Genomic DNA, 15149 nt, shown 5'->3' with positions numbered 1-15149 from the left:
TGGGGGTTGGAAGGCAATCTGGTTGGTTTATAATGTTGTTCTTCCTATGAGCTTGCAAAACCCTTCTGTTCCTATAGTCCTTGCCCTAACTTCCCTATTGGGGTCCCCATTCTCACTCCAATGTTTGGCTGTGTACATCCACATCAGTATTGGCCCAGCTCTGGCAGATTCTCTCAGGGGACAGCTATACCTGGGTCCTGTCAGGAAGCGCTTCTGGGCATCAACAATATTGTCTGAGTTTGTTGTCAGTAGATGGGAAAGATTCCACTTTGCAGTAAGAACACACTTCAGCATACATTTTCAATCACAAAAGGACTACCTGTTTAGTAAATGAGCAAAACTACCAAAATATTCACAGTAAAGTGGAGAGACTTGGAGGTTAGTATTACTTATCACTTCTGAACCATGTAGTATGATGAACTTGGTAGAGGCTCTCTCCTACCATCTGCATCTAGTCAAAGACCTAAGACAGATCTAAAATGACTACTCAAAAATTTAGAGAGTATGACAGGTTGCATCCTTTTACATTTATTCTTTTGACCTGTTCTAGACTTTCTTTCCTCCTCCCCTCTCTTCTGCCCCTCACCCTCTTTCTCCCTTCCTTTTTTCCCTTTTCCTTCTTTTTTCCTTCTCTTCATCCCTACCCATTTTCTTTTCCTTTATTTTCTTTCACTTTCTCTTTCTTTTTCCTTCTGTTCCTATACCGCTCCCCCATCTCTCTATCTCCCTCTCCCTCCTATTTCCCTTCCACCTTCCTTTTTGAACTATTTGCTAATTGATTTACTTATACAGGGTTGTCATACACATTTTCCAATGGAAATGTAAGGTCAGGATTTCTAAACCATTAAATTATGGTTAGAGTAAATGAAGTAATACTTCAGTCATTTGTTAGATAAGCTATATCCTTTCTCTATTGCCATGTGTGTAACAGTAAGGCCTTACCAAAAAAATAACAAAGTGCTTGGATAAGATGCTGACTGACTGGGTAATTTAATCTATAAATAATAGTATTTCATGATATAATTTAGTGTTAGAAAGTCCAGAATTCAACTGAAACTTCATTCTCACTTGTGTAGCCTTGTGGAAGTTGTTTAAAGGTTTAAAAACTTCAACTTTTATGCAACAAAAGCTGGTGTTATAATATTATTCATGTATATTACAAAATATGTTGTTTAATACAAGTCAAATACTTAAAACATTATATTTGGTTAGTAGTAACCAAGTTATTTCTATCACTTTGAAGTAAGCTGAAAGCATTACATTGAGTCATTTAAATGGTAGTAATAAATGTGAAAAGACTAAAAAAGTTCCTGCATTTTTATATAATAAAAAAGAACTTTTAACATTTGTTGTTAGAATTTATAACCCTAATAAGCCCATATGAAAGACACATAATCCAGATAATTTATTTACACCTCATATGCACAGATTGGGCAAATCTAGTTCTAATTAATTTATTCCCCAGTTATCAATTCCTTTGATACTTGCTGTTTTTCCTGCTATGCAGTTAGGGTTCATGTCACTTCCTCCTGTTCCTCTGGCTTATTTCTCTCCTTCTACTGCAATCCCTTTTTGAGCCTTCCAGTCTCACCTGTCTCTCTCCACTGCTTCATCCGGTTAGGTTGGAGACAAGGTTCATATGGTATCACTTGAGTACATGATGGTCTGTTAGGTGGTGGGAACAACATCTGGAGGAACCAGTATTAAGCATTAGAATACAAGCAGCATCAGGATAACCCACTACAAATATTTTAAAATATTGTCCTGAATTTCTGTCATATACATGTATGTATGCATCCATATTTATATATCTTCTAATGGGAATTCTCTACTCAAATACATTATTTTGTAATAATTCAAACTCTAAACATGACTTAAAGGAAATATATATAAACAGTTAAACTAAATATTTTCAAATTATTATTAAACACTATATAGTGAACCAACCATAGAATTATTTCTTCTAACATCATTAGCCAATAAAGCAGCACATGGAGAGCAAAATACAGAATAAGACAAACAAAATAAATATAAAACCATCAGGAATAAATACTTGAAAGATAACTAATTTTCAATTTTAAGACAGGGTTGATTATACGTAAATGTTTATAGACATTATTATAATATGTACAAGATCAATTAAAATATTCTATTTCATCAAAAAATCAAAAACTGGGAAATTTAATATAAAATATTAATAGGGAATTAAAAAATATGGAAAAGTCAAGACATTTAACAATGTCTTTAAAATTTATGTCCTGTATCTATGGAAATGATCAAATAGCTACTGAGGGTGATTTAACTTTGCAATAATGTTCATCACATCTTAATAAATCTACAATATTGACATGAAATTAACATGACCATTGAAACTTTCACACATTTTAAAAGTGTTTCTAGAATGTTCATAAACAATTAAAAGATTAAGACAATTTTTTTATTAACTTGAGTATTTCTTATATACATTTCGAGTGTTATTCCCTTTCCCGGTTTCCAGGCAAACATCCCCCTAATCCCTCCTCCTCCCCTTCTTTATGGGTGTTCCCCTCCCCATCCTCCCCCCATTGCCGCCCTCCCCCCAACAATCTAATTCACTGGGGGTTCAGTCTTAGCAGGACCCAGGGCTTCCCCTTCCACTGGTGCTAGATTAAGACAATTTTGATCAGTTAGGAAAATGACAATGAGGGAGACTTGCTATTTCATACAGATATTTTAAAGTTAAGATTATTAAAACGTATTATTCTCACTAGAAATAATGAATGAACCAATGAAACAGATATGAGAAATCAGAAAGCAACCTGGGTCTATTTGCAAGATCTGGAAGATAATCACAGATGGCATATAGTTTACAGAAAGTGGAGGGGGAAAAAAGGGGAGGGCAAAGGGAGCTAGGGGAGGAGGAAGGGGGTGGAGGTTTGTAGAGGAAAACTGGGAAGAGGCATAACATTTGAAATGTAAATAAATAAAATAAGCAATAAAAAATTTAAAAAGCAAGTTGAGTAAAGCATAAATCACTGCATATGACACAGATATCTTAGAGGCATAGTTATTTTAAAGTTGGTGTTTATTAGGTATATAAATAGATATTTTCATTGAAATATTTTTCATGTATTTGTCTTACTGTTCTATTGATGTGAAGAGACATCATAATTCATATAAAAGGAAGCATTTAATTGAGGTCTTGTTTACAGTTTTAGACGGTTAGTTTCTGATCACTATGGTAGGAATCAGATAGATATGGTGCTGGAGCAATAGCTGGGAGCATTATGTCCTGATCCTCAGGAAGCAGGCAGAGAGAGGGGGTAGGGTGGTGTGGAGTGGGGGGGTAGGGAAAGTCCAGGATTGGTCTTCTCAAAAATTTACTTTCAGTGACAAATCTCTTTCAACAAGGACAGGCCTCCTAATTCTTCCAAAATAGTTCCATTCCCTGGCCACTAAAGATTCAAATATATGAGTTTACGGAGGCTATTCACATTCAAACCAGCATACATGCGTATTACCAATTTTAAGCACTTTCGCTTGCTATCAATCATCTACCTCATCCCCACTCACTTGTCCTCTTCCATAATAGTACCATTCATTAATCTTGTCTTTCAATTTCTGTCTAGAATCTGTCTCTGAGAGAAAACACACCATATCTGCCTTTTTGAAATTAGCTTTTCTCAACTCATTTGATACTATCCAGTTTTATTCATTTCCCTATGAAAAAGTTATATTTTTACCACAGTAGGTTTCTGCTACATTTCAGAAAATGTTATTTTTCTTAATATTTCAGAATATTTCCAAAAGGAGAAGTGGTTTCTCTAGATTTCTAGAACATTGCAGACAGAGACAATAGAAACTAGGTTTAGAAGGTTTGGCAACATTTTATTGTACAAGCACATTCATAGTGACAAGTGATTTTATTTTCAGAAGACATATTTGGGCTGGAGTCCCATCTCTGAGTTGCCTTTTTATCTTAATCACTGCTCATGAAATTATAATTTTTCCTCGGTGTCGGAACCAGGCTAACCAACACTTTCCTGTTTCTGTTTTGACTATCTGCTTAGTCTGTGAAGAGTATTTTTGATGTTCTGGCGTCAACATGGCAAAAAGATGTTTGGTACATGCAAAGTTGACACTTTCTCTGAGAATTGGTATGAGTTATGTTCAAATTAAAAAAATATTGTAGGGGCTGAAAATTTTTACATTGTGTTTTTTAATTCATTAAATGAGTTCATTCATGAATTCATTTGTCATAATTATTCCTTCGTCGATTTTTATATGATGAATTCTTACTATATTCTTGAGTAATGGTAGTATAACACAGATATGCTGCTTACAGATCAGAAGCAAGTGCCATATATATATATATACATATATATACATATATATATATATATATATATTGCAATCTTTATTAAATGACACTGCAAAAGCAAGATCAACGAGTACTGAAGAATACCTTTCCTGAAAGTCAGGAAGCTTTTGCTGGGAATAATATTCAAGCTTAGATGTAAGATATAAAAAGTTCTAGAGAAAGTGTTTTGAGTAGAAGTAACAGTACACTTGTGAGAAATTGGAAGAAGCTTATATAAGAAAAGTATAGGGGGTAGTTTGCTGGAGATATTGATTTCTACAAATTTCATTTTCTCAGTCAAAACAAGTCAGTTGAATTTAGCCTAAGAACGCTGAAAAGATGGTCAGTTGTAAATAATCTATACTATTGGTATAACTGGATTCATGACAAACTCTGTGAAAATGAAATGTCAGTGAATTTGAGAGAAAAATATCTTAGTTTGATAGTACCTAAATGACTAAGAATAAAATAGGAACAGAATGCTAAATATTATTGAGGTCATTTATTTTTTTATTTTTATTTATTTTTTTGTTTCTGGGATCATTATTCTTTTACATTACTTTTTTCTTTTATTTCTTGGGTTTTTTTAAATTTACATTTGAAATATTATCCCCTTTCCTGGTTTCCCAACCATAAATCTCCTATGACATGCCCCTCTTCCTTTTTCTATGAAGGTCTTCCCCTACCCATCCATACACCCCTTCCCGCTTCCCTGCCCTGATATTCCCCTACACTGGGGCATCAAGCCTTGGCAGGACCAAGGGTTTTTACTCTCATTGGTGCCCAACAAGGCCATCCTCTGCTACATATGAGGCTGGAACCCAGGGTCTGTTCATGTATACTCTTTTATTGTAGTTTAGTCCATGGGAGCTCTAGTTGGTTGGTATTGTGGTTCTTATGGGGTTGCAAATTCCTTCAGCTCCTTCAATCCATTTTCTAACTACTACACTGGGGACTTCGTTCTCAGTGCAATGGATGGATGAGAACATTCATCTCTATATTTGTCATGCTCTGGCAGAGCTTCTCAGGAGATAGCTATATCAGGCTCCTGTCAGCATTCACTCCTTTGGCATCAGCAATATTGTCTGGGTTTGGTGACTGTGTATGGGTTAGATCCACAGGTGGTGCGGTCTCTGAATTACCTTTCCAGAGATATGAACATAGTGGGGCATGTGTCCTTTTTCTATGTTGGAGCATGTTTTAGGTATATGCCCAGGAGTGGTATCTCTGTGTCCTAGGTAGTACTATGTCTAACTTTTTGAAGAACCTCCAGACTGATTTCCAGAGTGGTTGTACCAGCTTGCAATCCCACTAACAATGGAGGAGTGTTCCTCTTTCTTCACATCCTGGCCAGCATCTGTTGTCACCTGAGTTTTTGATCTTAGCCATTCTGACTGGTATGAGGTAGAATCTCAGGGTTGTTTTGATTTGCATTTCTTTCTTTCTTTTTTTTTTATTAACTTGAGTATTTCTTATTTACATTTCAAGTGTTATGCCCTTTCCCGGTTTCCCTTCAAACATCCACCTAACCCTTCCCCCTCCCCTTTCTATGGGTGTTCCCCTCCCCATCCTCCCCCCATTGCCGCCCTCCCCCCAACAATCACGTTCACTGGGGGTTCAGTCTTAGCAGGACCAAGGGCTTCCCCTTCCACTGGTGCTCTTACTAGGATATTCATTGCTACCTATGAGGTCAGAGTCCAGGTTCAGTCCATATATAGCCTTTAGGTAGTGGCTTAGTCCCTGGAAGCTCTGGTTGCTTGGCATTGTTGTACATATGGGGTCTCGAGCCCCTTCAAGCTCTTCCAGTTCTTTAGCTGATTCCTTCAACGGGGGTCCTATTCTCAGTTCAGTGGTTTGCTGCTGGCATTCGCCTCTGTGTTTGCTGTATTCTGGCTGTGTCTCTCAGGAGCGATCTACATCCGGCTCCTGTTGGCCTGCACTTCTTTGCTTCATCCATCTTGTCTAATTGGATGGCTGTATATGTATGGGCCACATGTGGGGCAGGCTCTGAATGGGTGTTCCTTCAGTCTCTGTTTTAATCTTTGCCTCTCTATTCCCTGCCAAGGGTATTTTTGTCCCCTTTTAAAGAAGGAGTGAAGCATTCACATTTTGATCATCCATCTTGAGTTTCATTTGTTCTAGGCATCTAGGGTAATTCAAGCATTTAGGCTAATAGCCACTTATCAATGAGTGCATACCATGTGTGTTTTTCTGTGATTGGGTTACCTCACTCAGGATGATATTTTCCACTTCCAACCATTTGCCTACGAATTTCATAAAGTCATCGTTTTTGATAGCTGAGTAATATTCCATTGTGTAGATGTACCACATTTTCTCTATCCATTCCTCTGTTGAAGGGCATCTGGGTTCTTTCCAGCTTCTGGCTATTATAAATAAGGCTACGATGAACATAGTGGAGCATGTGTCTTTTTTATATGTTGGGGCATCTTTTGGGTATATGCCCAAGAGAGGTATAGCTGGATCCTCAGGCAGTTCAATGTCCAATTTTCTGAGGAACCTCCAGACTGATTTCCAGAATGGTTGTACCAGTCTGCAATCCCACCAACAATGGAGGAGTGTTCCTCTTTCTCCGAATCCTCGCCAGCATCTCCTGTCACCTGAGTTTTTTATCTTAGCCATTCTCACTGGTGTGAGGTGAAATCTCAGGGTTGTTTTGATTTGCATTTCCCTTATGACTAAAGATGTTGAACATTTCTTTAGGTGTTTCTCAGCCATTCGGCATTCCTCAGCTGTGAATTCTTTGTTTAGCTCTGAACCCCATTTTTTAATAGGGTTATTTGTCTCCCTGCGGTCTAACTTCTTGAGTTCTTTGTATATTTTGGAAATAAGGCCTCTATTTGTTGTAGGATTGGTAAAGATCTTTTCCCAATCTGTTGGCTGCCGTTTTTTCCTAACCACAGTGTCCTTTGCCTTACAGAAGCTTTGCAATTTTATGAGATCCCATTTGTCGATTCTTGATCTTAGAGCATAAGCCATTGGTGTTTTGTTCAGGAAATTTTTTCCAGTGCCCATGTGTTCCAGATGCTTCCCTAGTTTTTCTTCTATTAGTTTGAGTGTATCTGGTTTGATGTGGAGGTCCTTGATACACTTGGACTTAAGCTTTGTACAGGGTGATAAGCATGGATCGATCTGCATTCTTCTACATGTTGCCCTCCAGTTGAACCAGCACCATTTGCTGAAAATGCTGTCTTTTTTCCATTTGATGGTTTTGGCTCCTTTGTCAAAAATCAAGTGCCCATAGGTGTGTGGGTTCATTTCTGGGTCTTCAATTCTGTTCCATTGGTCTATCTGTCTGTCTCTGTACCAATACCATGCAGGTTTTTTTTTTTTTTTATTACTATTGTTCTGTAATACTGCTTGAGTTCAGGGATAGTGATACCCGCTGAAGTCCTTTTATTGTTGAGGATAGTTTCAGCTATCCTGGGTTTTTTGTTATTCCAGATGAATTTGCAAATTATTCTGTCTAATTCTTTGAAGAATTGGATTGGTATTTTGATGGGGATTGCATTGTTTTTGATAGCTGAGTAATATTCCATTGTGTAGATATACCACATTTTCTGTATCCATTCCTCTGTTGAAGGGCATCTGGGTTCTTTCCAGCTTCTGGCTATTGTAAATAAGGCTGGTTTGCAATAATTTTATTAAATGTTTTGGCATTGATATTCATAAGAGAAATTGGTATGAAGTTCTCTTTCTTAAGTCTTTGTATGGTATGGTAGAAGCATATTTTGGCTTCATAGAAGGAATTAGGTATTGTTTCTTCTGTTTCTATTTTGTGGAATAGCTTGGACAGTATTGGTGTTATGTATTCTATGAGGTCTGATAGAATTCTATATTAAACCTATCTTGTTCTGGGTTTTTTTTGTAGACTTTTAAGGTCTCCCTTTATTTCATTGGGAGTTACGGGACTGTTTAGATAGTTTATCTGATCCTGATTTAACTTTGTTACCTGGTACATGTCTAGAAAATTGTCAGTTTCCTCCAGATTTTTTTCAGTTTTGTTGAGAATAGACTATTTTAATAGGATCTGATGATTTTTTTGAATTTCTTCAGTTTCTGTTGTTATGTCTTCTTTTTCATTCTGATTTTGGTAATTTGAATATTGTCTATGTGTATACTTACTTTTGTTTTTATTTGGTTGATTTCAGCCCTGAATTTGATTATTTCGTGCCCTGTGCTCCTCTTGGGTTTATTTACATATTTTTGTTCTGGAGCTTTTAGGTGTGCTGTCAAGCAGCTAGTGTATGCTCTCTCCAGTTTCTTTTTGGAGAAACCCAGACCTATGCATTTTCCTTTTAACACTGTTCTCATTGTGTTCCATAAGTTTAGGTATGTTGTGCCTTCATTTTCATTAAATTCCAAAATGTCTTTAATTTCTTTCTTATTTCTTCCTTGATCAATTTATCATTTAGCAGAGCATTTTTCAGCTTTCATTTGTATATGGGCTTCTGTCCTTTGTGTTGTTATTAAAGACCAGCCTTCGTCTATGGTGATCCGGTAGTATGCATGAGATTATTTTAGCCTTCTTGTATCTGTTGAGGCATGTTTTGTAAGTGATTATATGGTCAGTTTTGGATAAGATACCATGAGGTGTTGCCAGGAAGTATATTCTATTTTTTAGGTTCAAATGTTCTATTGATATTTGCTAAATTTATTTGGTTCATAACTTCTATTAGTTTCTCTGCATCTCTGTTTAGTTACTGTTTAGATGATCTCTTCATTGATGAGAGTTTGGTGTTGAAGTCTCCCATTATTATTGTGTGAGGTGCATTGTCCTTGCATTTGGAGCATAGATATTCAGAATTGAGAGTTCATCTTGGTGGAATTTTTTTGATGGATATGAAGTATCCTTCCTTATCTTTTTTGATAACTTTTGGTTGAATGTTGATTTTATTCGATATTAGTATGCCTATTCACCTTGTTTCTTGGGATCATTTGCTGGGAAAATTGTTTTCCAGCCTTTTACTCTGAGATAGTTTCTCTCTTTGTCCATGAGTTGTGTTTCCTCTATGCAGCAAAGTGCTGGGTGCTCTTTACATATCCAGTCTGTTAGTCTATGTCTTTTTTGGGGGTGAATTGAGTACATTGATTTTGAGAGATATTAGTGAACACTGTTGTTTTCTGTTATTTTTGTTCTTAGAGTTGGAATTATGTTTGTATGGCTATCTTCTTTTGGCTTCGTTGAAATTAGATTACTTTTTTGCTTTTTTTAGTGTTTAGTTTCCCTCCTTGTGTTGGAATTTTCAATCTATTATCCTTTGCAGGGCTGGAATTGTAGAAAGATATTGTGTAAATTTAGTTGTGTCATGGAATTTCTTGGTTTCTCCATCTATTTTAATGGAGAGTTTTGCTGGATATAGTAGCCTGGGATGGCATTTGTGTTCTCTTAGGTTCTGTATGACATCGGCCCAGGATCTTCTGGCTTTTGTAGTCTCTGGTGAGAAGTCTTGTGTAATTCTGATAAGTTTTCCTTTATATGTTACTTGACGTTTTTCCTTTATTGCTTTTAATATTCTTTCTTTGTTTCGTGCATTTGGTATTTTCACAGAAGGGATTTCTTTTCTTGTACAATCTATTTGGAGTTCTGTAGTCTTCTTGTATGTTTATTGGCTTCTCTCTTTTTTTTTAAGGTCAGGGAAGTTTTCTTCTATAATATTGTTGTAGATATTTACTGGCTCTTCAAAATGGTAGTTTTTACTCTCTTCTATATCTGTTATCCTTAGGTTTGATCTTCTTATTAGTCTTGTATTTCCTGGATGTTTTGGGTTAGGAGCTTTTGTGTTTTGCATTTTCTTTTGCATTTGTATCAATGTTTTCTATGATATCTTCTGCTCCTGAAATTCTCTTTTCCTTCGTTTGTATTCTGTTTGTAATGGTTTTGTCTATTACTTCTGATTTCTTCCTCAGGTTTTCTATCTCCAGAGTTGTCTCCCTTTGTGATTTCTTTAGTGTTTCTATTTCCATTTTTAGATCATGTATTGTTTTCTTTAATTCCTTCACCCAGTTGGTTGTATTTTCCTGTAATGCTTCAAGGGATATTTATGTTTCCTCCTTGTGGGCTTCTACCTGTTTACCTGTGTCGTCCTGTATTTCTTTAAGTGAGTTATTTATGTCCTTCTTAAAGACATCTAACATCATCATGACTTATGATTTTAAATCAAAAATCTTGCTTTTCCAGAGTGTTGCTGTTGTGGGAGACCTGGGTTCTGATGATGCCAATTGGCCTTGTTTTTTGTTGCTTAGGTTCTTGCTCTTGCCTCTCTCCATCTGCTTATATGTGGTCATAGCTGGTTTTGCTGTTTCTGACAGTGGCTTGACCTTCCTGTGAACCTGTGTGTCATCACTACTAGGAGATCAGTTCTCTCCCCACGGCATGTGGGTACACAGAGCTGTGGCATAGAACCCTATGTGCCCAGAGCACAGACAGAAACCAGAAGAATCGTGTCCCAGACTATTCTAGTTTCCTGTGTCCAGAGGGCTCCAGGTATTTCCTTCGGAGCAGGTGTGTCAGAGTTCCTGCAGACTGGCATTCTTCTGGTTGGATCTTGATACAGAGGACTCTGTCACAGGGTCTGCTCTGGGTGCAGGTGGAAACAGGAAAGATCCTGTCCAAGACTGCTCCTAGGTTCCTGTGTCCAGAGGGCTCCAGGCAGGTTCCTTTTGGGCCTGGATGTAAGCAGAAGTGGAGGTCTCACCTGTGCTCTCAAGATTGTCTGCCCTTCTGAGAGTCCCCCACTTTCTCCATGGGATCTGTGTACAGAGTGCTGTGGCAGTGGGTGAGCCCCAGGCACAGGCAGTTTTACATTACTTTTTATGTATGCCTTTTTTGTTCATTTGTTTTCTTAATGATAAATAGATTTGTTGTATAATATAGTCTGGTAAAGGTAATTCCTTAAGGGCAAATACTAATGTGTTTCCCCTTGTCTCATTTTTTTTTTTAGATTAAAGTCTTCTAAGGCACAGGCTATATCTCATGAATAGTCAACTCTTTCATTGTTCTTTGAAAAACTAAGCTCAATATTCATCTCAAAATTGAGTTTTTCAGTACAAGCCTCCTGGGAACCTTTGGAAGATGATAACATATCCCCAAAATGCAAGATAGTAGGGCAGTGCATGTGATTAGAATTGTATTTCTATTTTTGAGATTTTTCATATTCAATTTGAAAAGTCTAGAGTAATTTTTTCCTCTTATTTATTCAACCTACTCCATAGGTTGGCTACTGCTATTTTACTGGATAGGAATCTCTCTACCTTAATTGAGTTATACCAAACAGAACCTTCCAGGAGACCATAAAACTTCCTTGAAGGGCTATCAAAATTGGTTATCTAATATCAAATGATCAATTCTGAAATCATATGTATATATATATATATATATATATCATATTATATGGACTTAACCGGTTGCAATTATATATTTACGAATAAAAATTTACACAAAAATTAAATGTTATAGCTTTGAGAGAGTGCAATGTGATACAAGTGGAGGATTGGAGGGATAAAAAGGAAAGAGAAAATGATGTATTTTATGTTATTATCAAAAAATTAAAAGGGAGGAATAGGTGAGCTATTCTTTCAGTAGGCTCATGTGCTCTCTGCTGTGCTTGCTTTGTTCTTATTAGGTAATATCACTGTAACCCAGGGTGATCTTATTCTACTAAAAGGTGTGCATCATAAGTCAGAGAAATTTTTACCTCTCTCAAGTTTCAATGAGAGGAAGAATCTTGAGCAAACATTTGTATAATTAAAATGAGGGGGCCATAAAAAGTAAGTATTAAATGACTTGTGATAACTATGATCATTGGGTTGATTTAAATGAGTGTATAGCCCCAAGAACTGTCATGATTATTCTTTAATATTTTTTTCTTTTTCTTTTCTTTTTTCGGAGCTGGGGACCGAACCCAGGGCCTTGCATTTGCTAGGCAAGCGCTCTACCGCTGAGCTAAATACCCAACCCCATTCTTTAATATTTTTAAACAGCCTATGGTTTGTGATAGTTTTAACTTTTAGAGAAAACACTAAATTTGACTTTCAACATCTACTCTAAAGCAGCAGTTAATTTGTTTTGTTGCTTTTTTCAAAATTTAGCAAACGTGACAATTGAAATATTTCATTCATGAGATGATGAGACATCAATGGGAGGGGAGGTTTGATGCTCCAGTATACGGAGATACTGGAGTGGTGCTGTAGGAGAGGGTGGGTGGAAGGGGGAGCAACTTCATAGAGGCAAAGTGGAGAGAGGAGTGGGCAAATAAGGAATGGGGAGTTTGTGGAGGGATAACTGTGAAGTAGGATATCATTTGATATGTAAATGAATGGCATGATTAGTTAAAAAAAGATTTCAAGATGAAAAGAAAATTTTAAACTGTTCATGTCTCTTGGTTCTATGCACTATACTTAGTCCATACCATCATATTTTCTACATGTCCTGTTTATTCAATGACTCAGAACCCATGAACATTTCTTTCTTTTTTTCTTTCATTCTTTTTGCATATGCTTTGTAGTGACTAATATGTTTTAACTATAGTTGTTTCTCAGGATATAATTGAATATAAAGATAAGTACAGTATACAACTGAGAAATATGTAGATACTTTCTTGGTTAATAACAGGTGTCAAACGGAGATGTATCTAAGTTAGAAAAAATAAGAGGGACTTATCATGATTTTAGACTATATAAATAAGGTATTAATTAGTTCACATGGAAAAATAATATATATCATAAGTATATCTCAGCTAATATTTCAAAGAATAATCTTTAACATTAGTGATAATAGTCTTTAGTATCTATTTGTGTATTTAAAATACCAAAAGTAGAACTAAAGTGGAGTCAAAGCAAATACAATGTATATAATTGAAAAAATATTCGATGAAGTACCATATCACCATAACTTGTAATTTTAATGAGTACTCTAGTCACTTTTCTATTGCTTTGTGAAAACACCTTACTAAAACAACTTATAAAAGAAAACATTTAATTTTGAGCATTTGGTACCAGAATGTTAAGAATCCACAACAATCAAGGTGGGGACTGTGGCAGCATACAGGCAAGCATTGTCTGGAGTGGGAACTGAGAGCTTACATCTTGATACACAGGTATGAGTCAAGGAGAGCTCACAGGGGATAGTATGAGCTTTTGAACCCTCAAAACCTGCTCTCAATAACATACTTTCACCAACAAGGCCACTCCTCTAATCCTTCTTAAAGAGTCCCACTAATTTGGGACCAAGATTTCAAATATAGGATCCTATGGACACCATTCTCATTCAAACTACCACAATGGGAATACAGAGGAAAGATCATTGGCAGTTATTAAGGTTAATGTTTTAAATTTAGAGTTCATAAAAATCAGTCTTCTATGAGTTTATCTCATGAACATCTATCTCCTGAACTACTTTTCATATGACTAGATGTTTAAGTATTTTTATTCAAATGACAAAGAATTTTGCAAATATCCTAAAAATGTCAACCAGTAACATCAACCCCAGCTGTCAAATGGAAAAAGGAAGACGGACAATTTGTGTTTAATGGGTACTAAACTTCACTGTGGGGAGATTTAAAGAGTTCCAGAGAAGAGTAGTAGAAAGAATACTATATAAATGTGACTATACTGAAAACCCACAAGAGTGTAGACTTCAAAATGACTTAGCTTTGTGTATATATCAACAAATAAATCTTCACTTGTTTACAGGTTGTTGGTATAAGAATACTCTATGTATACGCATTTATTCTCATCAGTTTGGAAGAACTCTATTATCTTCAACATGAGAGGATGATGCTCTATATATTAAAAAAAAGGAAGAGTCGCTTTTGCTTTATAGAGAAAACCATGTTGACAATAAGTTGGTGAATATACAAATATATTTTCCCTTGAAGTTTCCAGAATAAAAAAGAAATCGTAGTCACATCTTTCTACTGATCTTGCCCAGCCAATATTTTTAACATGATCTGTGGATGGTAAAATAAAATAGGCATGAACTGAGGGTGAATTTTTAAAGAACACTGAAGGCACCTGTGATGGACTAGAGTAGAAATGTAGAACAGTTTTAAAAATTAGAGTACTAGACAAAGATAGCTGATGATGTGGGCTCTAAAAGTTTCTTCTTTATATACTAGATGGGTCTTCCAACATACATGGGGTCAAGAATATTTCCCTGTTTTCCTTAAGTAATGTACTTGAACCTTTTAAAGTTTATAAATACTATAAAATATGATAGTGTTATTGTTTGTTTGGGTGCTGCTGTTAATAACTGGTGACACTGATTATTTCTGTGTTGTAAAATGAATGAAGTAGATAAACAAGGATGGAAGCTCCATTTTCTTCTGACTGTATGCCAGGATATGTCAGCCGAGAGATGGGCTGAAACAGAGGGACTGCTATGATTTGGCTTCTTTGGGTTCCCTGTGAGTTCTCTCTCAATCTGCTTGGAACAAGCAACTGTCTCAAAATCCTTGAATAAAAATCGATTTGTTTATTCAGAGAGGTGAGGTGGCTAAAGTTTTTATCAATTGCATTTATCCTTGAGTTAAACGCATTTGACAAAAAGAATAGAACTATTGATTATCGGAGAGATAATAGACCTTCATTTAGGTAAATAAACTGGAGTGTCCTCAGATCATCTTTTCCTTGAAATAACTGCTCTTAAAATTGGGAGAGCAGTGTGCAATATGCTGCCGACATACCTTAAAACCTATGCGAAATTTTTCCTATAACACAAATGTATTATCTGGATAATGAGGATATACATTTTTACATTAAAGGCAAGAGCTTATTCATCCCTGTGTATTTC

General features: G+C 36.1%; 2 protein-coding genes across 2 annotated transcripts in view; one reads left to right on the top strand and one right to left on the bottom strand.

The window, feature by feature from the left end:
* Positions 1-15149, bottom strand: part of Erich1 (glutamate-rich 1) — a gene marked incomplete at its 5' end in the record, with an annotated part of 52793804 nt that overhangs the window by 38825209 nt on the left and 13953446 nt on the right.
* Positions 1-15149, top strand: part of Gpm6a (glycoprotein m6a) — a 330034-nt gene that overhangs the window by 194484 nt on the left and 120401 nt on the right.

The sequence above is a fragment of the Rattus norvegicus genome, chromosome 16 (genome assembly GCF_021556685.1).
Source record: "Rattus norvegicus strain SHRSP/BbbUtx chromosome 16, alternate assembly SHRSP_T2T, whole genome shotgun sequence".
In the NCBI taxonomy this organism is placed as follows: Eukaryota; Metazoa; Chordata; class Mammalia; order Rodentia; family Muridae; genus Rattus; species Rattus norvegicus.
The sequence above is the reverse complement of the archived record's forward strand: the minus strand, read 5'-3'. Positions and strand labels throughout refer to the sequence as shown.